Source organism: Peromyscus maniculatus, chromosome 14, assembly GCF_049852395.1.
Source record: "Peromyscus maniculatus bairdii isolate BWxNUB_F1_BW_parent chromosome 14, HU_Pman_BW_mat_3.1, whole genome shotgun sequence".
In the NCBI taxonomy this organism is placed as follows: Eukaryota; Metazoa; Chordata; class Mammalia; order Rodentia; family Cricetidae; genus Peromyscus; species Peromyscus maniculatus.
In genome coordinates this window covers 81704146-81714792 of record NC_134865.1, presented here as the reverse complement: position 1 = coordinate 81714792, position 10647 = coordinate 81704146, and the positions used below count along the sequence as shown (strand labels likewise).

The 10647-nt window shown below is 40.3% G+C and overlaps 1 long non-coding RNA gene, 1 other non-coding gene and 1 pseudogene across 2 annotated transcripts; all 3 read right to left on the bottom strand.

The window, feature by feature from the left end:
• Positions 1-2192: 2192 nt before the first annotated feature.
• On the bottom strand, positions 2193-6340 carry LOC143268495 (uncharacterized). Its single transcript, XR_013044540.1, has 3 exons — positions 6264-6340; positions 5438-5526; positions 2193-2290 (listed from the first exon to the last, which is right to left on the bottom strand). It is a non-coding gene; the product is annotated as an uncharacterized LOC143268495 (long non-coding RNA).
• A 2500-nt stretch (positions 6341-8840) lies between these two features.
• LOC121822603 (small nucleolar RNA SNORD113/SNORD114 family) lies at positions 8841-8908 on the bottom strand (annotated as a pseudogene).
• Positions 8909-9977: 1069 nt separating this feature from the next.
• LOC121822601 (small nucleolar RNA SNORD113/SNORD114 family) lies at positions 9978-10047 on the bottom strand. Its single transcript, XR_006063781.1, has one exon. It is a non-coding gene; the product is annotated as a small nucleolar RNA SNORD113/SNORD114 family (small nucleolar RNA).
• Positions 10048-10647: the final 600 nt, after the last annotated feature.

Genomic DNA, 10647 nt, shown 5'->3' with positions numbered 1-10647 from the left:
CCTGGGCCAGAATTCTACACCAATCCATGCCATGCACTCTCTGTGATTTTTTTAGGCCCTTGCTGGCTAGGGGAGGATTGAGGCTTTTGCCAAAAGCTTGAAAGAAGAGCTAGGGAGGGGACCAATCTCTCTCCAGTTCCATCAGAGAAACAGAACTAAACCACAGGGTTTTCAGCCTTGCAAGTCGTCCATGGGCTCAGTGACAGGAGGACTTGTTTTAGCCTTCACTCCCTCTCTTCTTTTGGGAGGGGGGTCACAGAACATACATTCTCCCAAGTCAGACTCAGCTCTGGCCTGTGACCACGGGGTTTCAAATTTTGAAAGAGGTCTTTTGCAAAACATTCGGTTCCAAGCCCTAGTCTGATTGCCTGCATCCTGTCCAAACTTCGTGGGGGAGTGAGATTTATTTAAGCAGGGAATAAAATTCATGCCAGGCAATTTCAAGGATTAGGGTTACACATCTTCTAAAAAGGGACAGGCAAAGGATGAGTGGAGCTGGAGGAGGAAGGCAGGCCCCAGCAGCAGGCAGGGACCATCTGCGCTTGGGGGATACAGGACCTTGAGTCGGACACATACTCTGGACTCAGGATGGGCATACAACTGTGTGTTTTGCCTTCATTGATCTTTACCTTTCCCCAGCAATCTCCATGCTCGAGTTTTACACCAAGTTCGGTCCTGGGCAGCAGAGGTCAGAGGTCATCAAGTTCAAGCACCTCAGCCAGGGATGGCAGGGTCTGCTTGGAGTGGTGCACACCCAAACAGGTCACGCATGGCCAATGTGGTATCTCTGAATATGTGTCAAAGTCAAGGCTAAGTAAGATGACAGAACATGGGTGATACATCTCAGGGCAAGATGAGGGAGAAGTCTCACTGACATTGGCAGTGGCCATGATGGTAGTGGTGGTGATGGTGGTGTTGGTGTAGCATTGTTGCTATGTTGGTGGTGATGGTGGTGGTGGTGGTGGTGGTGGAGGTAGTGGTAGTGATTATGGTAGTGATGATGATCGTGATAGTTATACTGTCGAAGCACTGTTGTTGATAGTGGTAGTCATGGTGGTAGTGGTGGTTGTGTTAATAATGGTAGTGATGGTGTTATTGGAGTTGATGGCATTGTTGATAGTAGTGATAGTTAGGATGGTTGTAGTGGTGGTGGTGATGCTATTGTTGCTGGTAATGGTGATGGTGGTAATAGTAGTGATGGTTTTGATGGTAGTGTTAGTGGTAACAGTGGTGTTATTGGAGGTGGTCATCGTGGTAGGTGGTGATAGTTATGATGATACTGATGATGGCTGTAGTGATGGGGACAATGTTAGTGATGATGGGATGGTTGTGATGATAGTAATGATAGTAGTGGCGATGGCTGTGATGATTGTGATGATGTTGGGGGTAGCGGTGGTGATCGTGGTGGTAGCGATGGTATGGTGGGAATGGTGGCAACAGAGGTTGTAAGAGTGGTAGTGATCATGGTGTTGGTGATGATGGTGGCACCAGCGGTAGTGGTGGTGATAATGGCGGTGATGCAATTCCAAGATAAACTAAAGCTATTTTAAAGTTGTTGAATGTTCTAAGATTGGTTACTTTGCTTACCCAGAAAATTCTGGGCAATAAGGGGAACTTAATTGTGGTGTCTTCTATGTATGTACTACCCTCAAAAGCAAAGCTTTAGACTCTAGCCTGTAGCACTCAGTGCTTGCCAAGGCACAACATTCAGGGGTTACAAACTGCTGCAAACACAGTCTGAGCTCTTCTCATGAGGGTCTAGAGTGTTCTCAGATGGTAAACCATCAAATGAAATGAGTCAGAATTTGAGACTCAGATGTGAACATTAGGAAGGTAGGGATTACCTGAATGGGTCTGAAGTAGGATGGATGGTGTGAACTGCAATCAAATCCTCATGGGTGAACTGTATCCCATACATCACTGAGTCCACTGAGGGCAGATGCGGAACTGGGAATGAGGGCTGGCGTCCGGGGTCAGGAACCACCACGGCAAGAAAGAAAGAACATCTGGAGTCAGGCCTATGGTATTGCTAGACACATACTAGCTCAAAGAGAGGAGGGAGGGAGGAGGAGGGAGGGAGGGAGGGGGGGAGGGAGGGAGGGAGGGGAGAGAAGGAAGGAACCATGGATGCTGGATCTTAGGCAAGTGCCCCATATAGAATAAAAGTGCTGCCAACGTACTTTTTAAATCGTCTGTTCTCTGGTAGAAGGGCATGTTGTGCCTTTTCTCGACAGGCTTGCCTCATCTGCTATCCCTCTTAGAACTTGGTTGACCTCTCCAGTCTTCTAGGCTATGAGGATTTGGGTAACATAAGCATAGCTTTAGATGAACATAACTGAAAGGATCAAATAAATACAGCCAGAACAGTAATTTTTAAATTCTGTAAAATAGCTCTTCCCTCCAATGTATGAAGCCACACACAGGAAAAACATGAAGTACCACTAACTACCCTACAATAAGCCCCTGGGAAAGGTACAATTCCTCAGGAAGGTATCATTGTCCTCCTGTAGCTGGACAGAACAGGAGGCTGACTGTGGGAAGGTGCTTCTCATTAAACCCAAAGTCCCATGATTAGAAGCAAGAGGAATTTGGTTTGCTTGGAAAGGCAAGGCATGCGCCCACTCAGCAGAGGCATAAAAACAAGCCTCAGTTATTTTTGATCTCCTGTTTTGGCAGAGACAAGGGTAGCTTTCGGGAAGACCCAGGGCTTCCATTCCACCATGCCAAGCCAGAGTTACCCAAGGATGGGCCAGTGTCCCGGGCAGTCAGAACTGCCAGTATCCTGTCTCATTATCTGGCACAGGAAGCTGGGCCCTGGCGAGAATCTGGTCTTGCAGGGAGGGATGCCACAGACCATCTGACACATAGCACACTCTTCCAAAGAGCAGCTACCAGGCCATACTGGTTCCACAAAAGCACATGTATTTTTAGTCCTTTGCTCATTCATTCAGCAATAATTTACTGGGCGCCTACCAGGCTCAAGGCTGGGCCGGGGCTATGGATAGAGAGAAGAATTTGACCCAGTTCCCGGCCCTCAAGGCTCTTTAGTTTAGTGCTGACATGTAAACAAACGCCCATGATAGAGAAAGCAGGGAGCTCTGGCTCAAGTATTTACAACTGGTGTGGAGCTGGGCGTGGTCACTCTCCTTGGAACAGTCAGAGAAAGAGTAGCTGCGAGTTCATTCATTGCCTCACGCCCAGACAGCTGACTCATTCATACATCAACTAATTCACTTGTTCAGCCATTCATTCACTACAACTTAACTTATTCTTTAATTACATAGTTGCTGACTAATTTGTGTCCTAATCAATTCTTTTATTCATTAACTATGATATCTTCATTCATCTATCCCTTAGACTTTTTTTTTTTTTTTTTTTTTTTTTTTTGTTTTTTTTTTTTTGTTTTTTTTTTTTTGTTTTTCGAGACAGGGTTTCTCTGTGTAGCTTTGCGCCTTTCCTGGAACTCACTTGGTAGTCCAGGCTGGTCTCGAACTCACAGAGATCCGCCTGCCTCTGCCTCCCGAGTGCTGGGATTAAAGGCGTGCGCCACCAACGCCCGGCAGACTTTTCATTTACATGTTCATTTATCATTTCTTTCAGTTACATGTTTATTATATAGTTGTTATAGTGATTTTCTTTCCTTTTATTGAGTCACTCAGTTTACACATCATTGAGTGAGTCATTCATTCATTCATTCATTCATTCATTCATTCATTCATTCAGGTAAACAGTAACTTTTCCTCTCATTAACGGACACAAACACTGACTCACTGCTTCATTTATTCCTTCATTACAAATGAAGGTCTACATATCCATTCATTCATAAATCCATTCAGGAATCCATGGACTGACTGATCCACTCAAGATTGCCCATTCACTTCTCCTAGGTTGACTCACTGGTGTGTTTGTCTTTCATTCATTAACTCACTGGCTTCATCGTTCATCACTCACTCATTCCATGCTGCCCTGCTTATTAATGTATCTACTCACAAACATTCCATGTACTCATTCACTTTTTAACTTAGTCACTAATTAGTGTATTGTTAATCTGCTCTTGGCACAATCCTTGATTTTTTTTCATGACTTCATTCCTTCCTTTTTTTAATCCCTCAAGGAATCGTTCATTCATTCATTGTTTTATTTATTTATCCATTCTTTTTGTTATCATTGATTCACCTACTCATTCAACAAACATCTCATGTGCTCCTGGCTGACAGTTGAGGTTGTGAAAGACCTCACAGAATAGTAATGCCCCCTCTCATACAGTATACATAACTTAAATTGAGCAGAGAACTCTGCATTTCTGGACCACATGTATACTTGTCCTGTTACATTGTGTGTGAGCTGGTATTAACTAATCCCATAGAGTTACTAGTTCTGTATGGACTCCATGTTTGACACAAGGTCTGACAAGAATGAAACTCAGTAGTTATTGGGCAGAAATTAATACTTTTATTACTAATTGTTTTAGCATTCTCAGATACTAAGTATCAGCAAATAAAAATCAGGGAGCATTAGAACCTCCTAAAAAACCAGCAAACACATCAGTTCACTAGAATTTGTGCCTGAGATAGGAAAATTTACATCAGTGTGGTGAAAGAATATAAAAAACCCCATCTTACTGGTACATACGAAGTGGCCATATTCACTATGTTCTATAAAAACAACGACAAGAGAAACTAAAGTTCCTTTCGTAGATGTCATTGGCTAAGAACTGCAATCATTTTAATCACTAGCCTGTGACTGGTCCACTTCCAATTTACTTTATAAAAGACTGGTTTACTCAATAATGACAAGTCCACAAATTACAAAAAAAAGAACCCTTAAACTGAATATTTAATATGTGTTTGGGGCTCCCTTATACACAAAGGCAACAGACTAGATCTTTTTGGTTAAATATGTTTGAGAGGAAAAAAAGAGAGCTGATCATAGTTCTTATTTCATGGCAAAAGTTCTCATAGGAATATCTCAATTATTTAAAATTTCTGGGTGTGAATTTTTCCTTATTAATTTAGTCATACATTTTCAAAAAGAAAGTCAACAGAAAAGAATCTACAGCCATATAGATCAGGAGAAATTGATTTCTACAGTTTTCTTTAGACTTCTTTAGCAGAACACACTACATGGCCCTACTTAAACAAATCTTCCTTTTATTGTACAATTCCAGGGTGGGTACTTGGTGGACACTGTGCTTACTTCTATTTCATTTTCTTAACAAGAACATGATCTTTGCCTGCAATTAGAGTGTATCTGTGATCTCTCTGTTCCAGAAAGCAGTCCAAGCTTACTGTGTATAGGTCTCATTTGTGCAAACAGGACCACCTAGCATATGTGTTGTCTTTCTTGACTATATGACACATAATGTCAATTTTAAACAGACAGTGATCACCTGTAACAAAATGGACAAGTAAGAGCAGAAGCTTGGTCTGCTACTCACCCATATCTATACTGCCCTTGGCCACACTGTCAATGTCGGGACCTCTGTCTTGAAGTGTTGAGGAAAGGATCCCATGTGCATCCATTCTACTGAGTATAGAGAAGCATACAGAGGAGCATGAGCTAGCTGGCCTCAGTGTCACTCTGCACACTCTTCCGTTTAATTAACCTTCATCTATTTGCTTAACTTTTTCCCATAACGAATTAAATACCAAGGAACCTATAGCATTTCAAGCTGATTGGACCAAGACATTCCAGAACTGAATGAATAATTCGTGCTTTAAAAATCGGTCCACATACTGGGCTCACTTTACTTCCTCACGAATATTTGTATCGATCGAGACATTTATTCAGTCTCTGCACAAAATCAATGTCTATGAGCCCTCACTGACGCCAAAGGTAGGTTCTTAAACTTTACTGCAGGCAGTCTCACCACATGGCCCACTAACGCTTTCATGCGATGGACTTCAGTTGCGCACAGAGATCACAGGGTTTCCTCAGATGCCTTCCCTTTACATCATCAGCCCATTCGCATTTAGCTTCACGCCTTTAACGTGAACAGGCACACCGTGAGACTGTATACCCACAAGTCCAACTCCCTCAGGAGCAGTCTCCAGCAGGGAAGGGGTGTTCAATTCAACTTTTGAAAATGAGGGAAAGAACCACTTTGTTCTTGTACTTCATTTGTACTAAATTGAATTAATGTGGGTTCATAGAACATTATTATCATCACTGAAATATAGGGCCTACTGACATTCGGTTATCTTCTGTAATGACACAATTGAAACGATGAGATAATGGCCCAAATTGATAACTTCATTACTTACATTTCATAATATTCTCTCTCCCCTGAGGGCAAGGGCTGAGAGCTTCATGATTAGGAACAGATCAGCCGAGGTAGTGTCCTGTAGAACAGAAAAAGGACATTTGCAAATGGTGAGGCCTAGGAGTGTATGTGTTTGGGGGGGGGGTGTAATGATGTAAATATAGTATACATTTATGAAAATAAAAAATTAAAAGGCATTATATTAAATTCTCAGAGAATTAATAAAATATTGAAAAATTTTAAACTAAGAGAAAAATAAATCATAACTGTTACTTCAAGAAATGCTATTACTGTGCCATTTATTTCCAGTTTAGTGTGTTGATTTTTATCCTTAGTCATTTATTCTTTAAGACCATAAACTCACTATTTTTATACACTTAAGACAGTAGCAAAAATAATGTAGCCACAGGCACATTGCTCATTGCCAAGGTGACACAGACTCTTTAACTTTGTGACGGCATTTAGTGAGCACTTAGTGGTCACTCATGGTAATGATGGGCATTTGTCTTATGATAAAATGAGCTCTGAACTTGTGGTGAACCCAGGGTAATATTCTCACCTAGACATCAGTCGCTGCTGACACTTGGAAACAGAGCAAAGCCGGTTTGTCCATTTATCATACCTTCCACAATCTATCAGTGTTCTTCCTTTGACACATCAGCTAGGAGTTGGAACACAGCTTGCTCTGCCATATCAAATCATTTCCATTCTATTCACTGACTCTCACGGACAAATTTCTAGTCAACGTAAACAAAATACGCTTCATGGTCCAAAACTCCTACACTAGCAGCACCACTATTATGGGCTCAAGCTGGTCCTTGCATTCTTCCTTCATGTTTACATGGTTTTATTGACCATGGAACTGTATCAATAAACTCACTACAAATAATCATGCAATAATCACCAAAACTTGTGATCCCTGAGCAGTCCAAACACCCTTCTGCACAATTACTGCTAGAACAATATCTCTAGTCTTAATTAAACTCAATTTTGGATACATGCACACATCAGTCAGTGTAATAATGCTTTATATTAAGCCAATTTTCACAAATGAGTCAAAATGTCTTCCAAATGATTCTAATTCACACTTTAATGTGTGTGTGCGGTGTGTGTGTGTGTGTGTGGCTTTTAAAAAATCAAGAAAATACACTATTTACACACATAGCACCTGGACACACCCACAGACCTGACCGAAGAATGGCTCAGCACAACTGTGTTCTTTCAGGAATACAGAGAAAAGAAGATCATTAGCAAGAATGAGGCCCAATTTGCATTGGCTTTGTATTCGATCTTTCATTAGTCAGTCATTTAGACAATTTGGGATGTCTTTTATTTGATTTTTCTTGTATAAACAAACAGTGTCAGCTGTAACATAGACACAGGCTCTGTTGCTGGTCTCCTACCTGGTGCAGAACAGTGTTTTCAGTAAATAGAAATGTCTGATTGCCTTGCAAAATATTCTTGTAGTTGAATAAGGCTTATTTCTATTCATTATTATCTATCTATTTGGATAATGGCTCTTTCCTTGAACTATGTGTACTATTAGCTTGAAAATGCATTTTAACAAAAGGAAAAATGAAGCCCTCATATTTTCCTGATCTCTATCTACACTGTAACTTCAAGAGAGAGGGGGTTTGTATTACTTCTGTGGTGGACCTTAGCTCTAGACATGTACCCATACAGAGTCCCAACAAAGCCCAGGATGAAGACTGTTCTCTTTTCACTGCTACCCTGTTAGTTATTAACTCACTAATTCACAATTGGTAACTTTTAATTAGTATGGCTCACAGAAACCCAAGAGGTTTGCCATTGGATAATTGCCCTTGCTATAATCCGTTACAGGCTCATTCTCAAAGCTTTACCTCACCATCACATTGCTCAGCTTTTCATACATGTACCTATCAGTGGAATGCTCCATGACCATTTCCCATTAGAAACTGACCTGCACATGGCTTTCTGCCATTAAGTAATGACAAAGACTAATACCATGGTCTAAATATCATATTTGAATACGTCTTTAAAAAACTACACAAGTAAAAACAAGAATTGTTGTCTAATTCTTACCTTGGCCTACAGGTGTGAATAAGGAATTCTCCTTCCTAACCTACTCTAAGGGGCAAAGCGCAGAAGTCATGACAAAGAAAACGCTGTTTCCTCTTCACCAAGTATCGCTTTTCAGCTTTTACTAACAATCATTGTTTAACAATCATTAATTGAGAGTGCACTTATTTCATTTTCTATTGAGAGAAAAATGAAGATTTTGAACTCCCCCGTAGCCTAGAAGTAGACAACTTCTACAATTTATACTGTTGGTGTCATCATAGCCAAAGAGGTGGTAGGTATACAATCACATACTGATTTCAAAGTCTACTGATGGTGCTTTTGTTTCATCATATATTTTAAATTTTGACTTTGCTTAACTGATGTTTTCAATTTATTTATTACTTCTCACCCTGGCCCAATCATAAAAGTAGAATAAAAATGCATAAACACAAATTATAAAACGTAATGTGTTCTAATTCCTGACACTTATCAAGAGGATAATTCAAAACAAAGAATGCACTGCTAATCTTTGGGGATGGATCTGAGAATACCACATATGTATTCATTCACGACTTCCATACCACAGTGGTCATCATTGATCAAGGACTAGCCTATGTTTCTCCATTCATCTCCTGTCTGTTGAGTAATTCATCATCTTACTACCAATGTCGTCTCTACGAACTGCTCAAGATGCAGAAGAGCCCTTCTAGTCCTAATTTGTATACAGAGCCACTGAAACATTGGTGTGGCTATTTAATCAATTATTTTCAATATTTCATGTCTGTCTTATCAATAGACCACTTTACATCAACCCCTACTGGGCACTGGCATAATGTTGGCCACTATTAGGTATATTACATGCTTTGTAATAATACAGTAATTATCTTAAGCAAACTACCCATAGCAAGAAAAGAATGTTGGCTTCAACTCACATCCAACATGCACTTCTTCTCGGGAAACTGCAGAGCACTTGACCATGGCAGATACTCCCATCATGTCATATAGTTCCTTCACTCTGAGTCATACAACACACAAAATATAACAAAATTAAGACATCCTCACTCTTCATCCTTGCTTTGCAGCTTTTTTACTCAGTCAAGCACTACTTGGAGTCATTTATTTATTTATTTATTTATTTATTTATTTATTTATTTATTTATTTATTTATGGTTTTTGAGACAGGGTTTCTCTGTGCAGCTTCGTGCCTTTCCTGGAACTCGTTTTGGAGACCAGGCTGGCCTTGAACTCACAGAGATCCGCCTACCTCTGCCTCCCGAGTGCTGGGATTAAAGGCGTGCGCCACCACCGCCCGGCAGAGTCATTTATTTTTTAAGAAAAATAATTTCAAACTAGCTACTGCAATAATTTGAAAACTCTCTTAATTGTACTGACTATATATCATTAGACAGAGAGGTAGGAGTAGTGACTTTTTCTTTGGAATTTACTATTTTCTCTGTATATTAACAATTCTCCAACCTAGTGTATATTTTTATAGTTGGACAATGCCTAACTATATCCATTGGTTTTATTTATGCATCTATTTATTCATTCCTACATTGACCAATCATGAAAATACATTAAGATAAAGACCAAAAAGAACTACACTGTGTATTCCTGGTATCTAGGCATGTGACCATTTCAAATACAGACAATGGGCTATGGAACCATTGTAATGGACCTCAGAATGTATAAATGCACTCATTGTACCAACTTATATTCTACCAGCAGTCAACAATGATCCAGGGTTGACCATTTATTTCACTGGTTTATACCTTCCTATCCATTAACGCACTGATATGTTAGAAATAAATAAGTCCCATGACTCATAAAACACCAAGAACACACTTGATATTCCTTATCTGTATAAAGAGTATTCTTATATTAATAGTAATTCATTCTGGCATTCATAATGTATAACCAATAGAAGACTTAATATCCATCCCTGATCAATCAATGGGAAAGTGCTGATCATCACTGATCATATACTTTAAAATGATGTATTGAATATTCTTTTTTTGGGAGGGGTGTTTTGAGACAGGATTTTTCTGTGTAGGTCTGGCTGTCTTGGAATTGGCTTTGTAGACCAGGTTGGCCTTGAACTCAGAGATCTACCTGCCTCTGCCTCCAGAATTAAATACCACCAGGGATTAAAGGCATGTGCCACCATGCCTGGTGATATAATGTGTGGAATTCTCTTAAGCAAATCACTCAAAACAAGATAACACTGGAGGATAATCAGGATGGCTCACATTCCTCAGTACAGGCAGACAGAGCCTCCAGCCATGGAAGATGCTCCAATCGCACAGTATGTCCACTCCAGGGACTAATGAGCAGAGAAAACA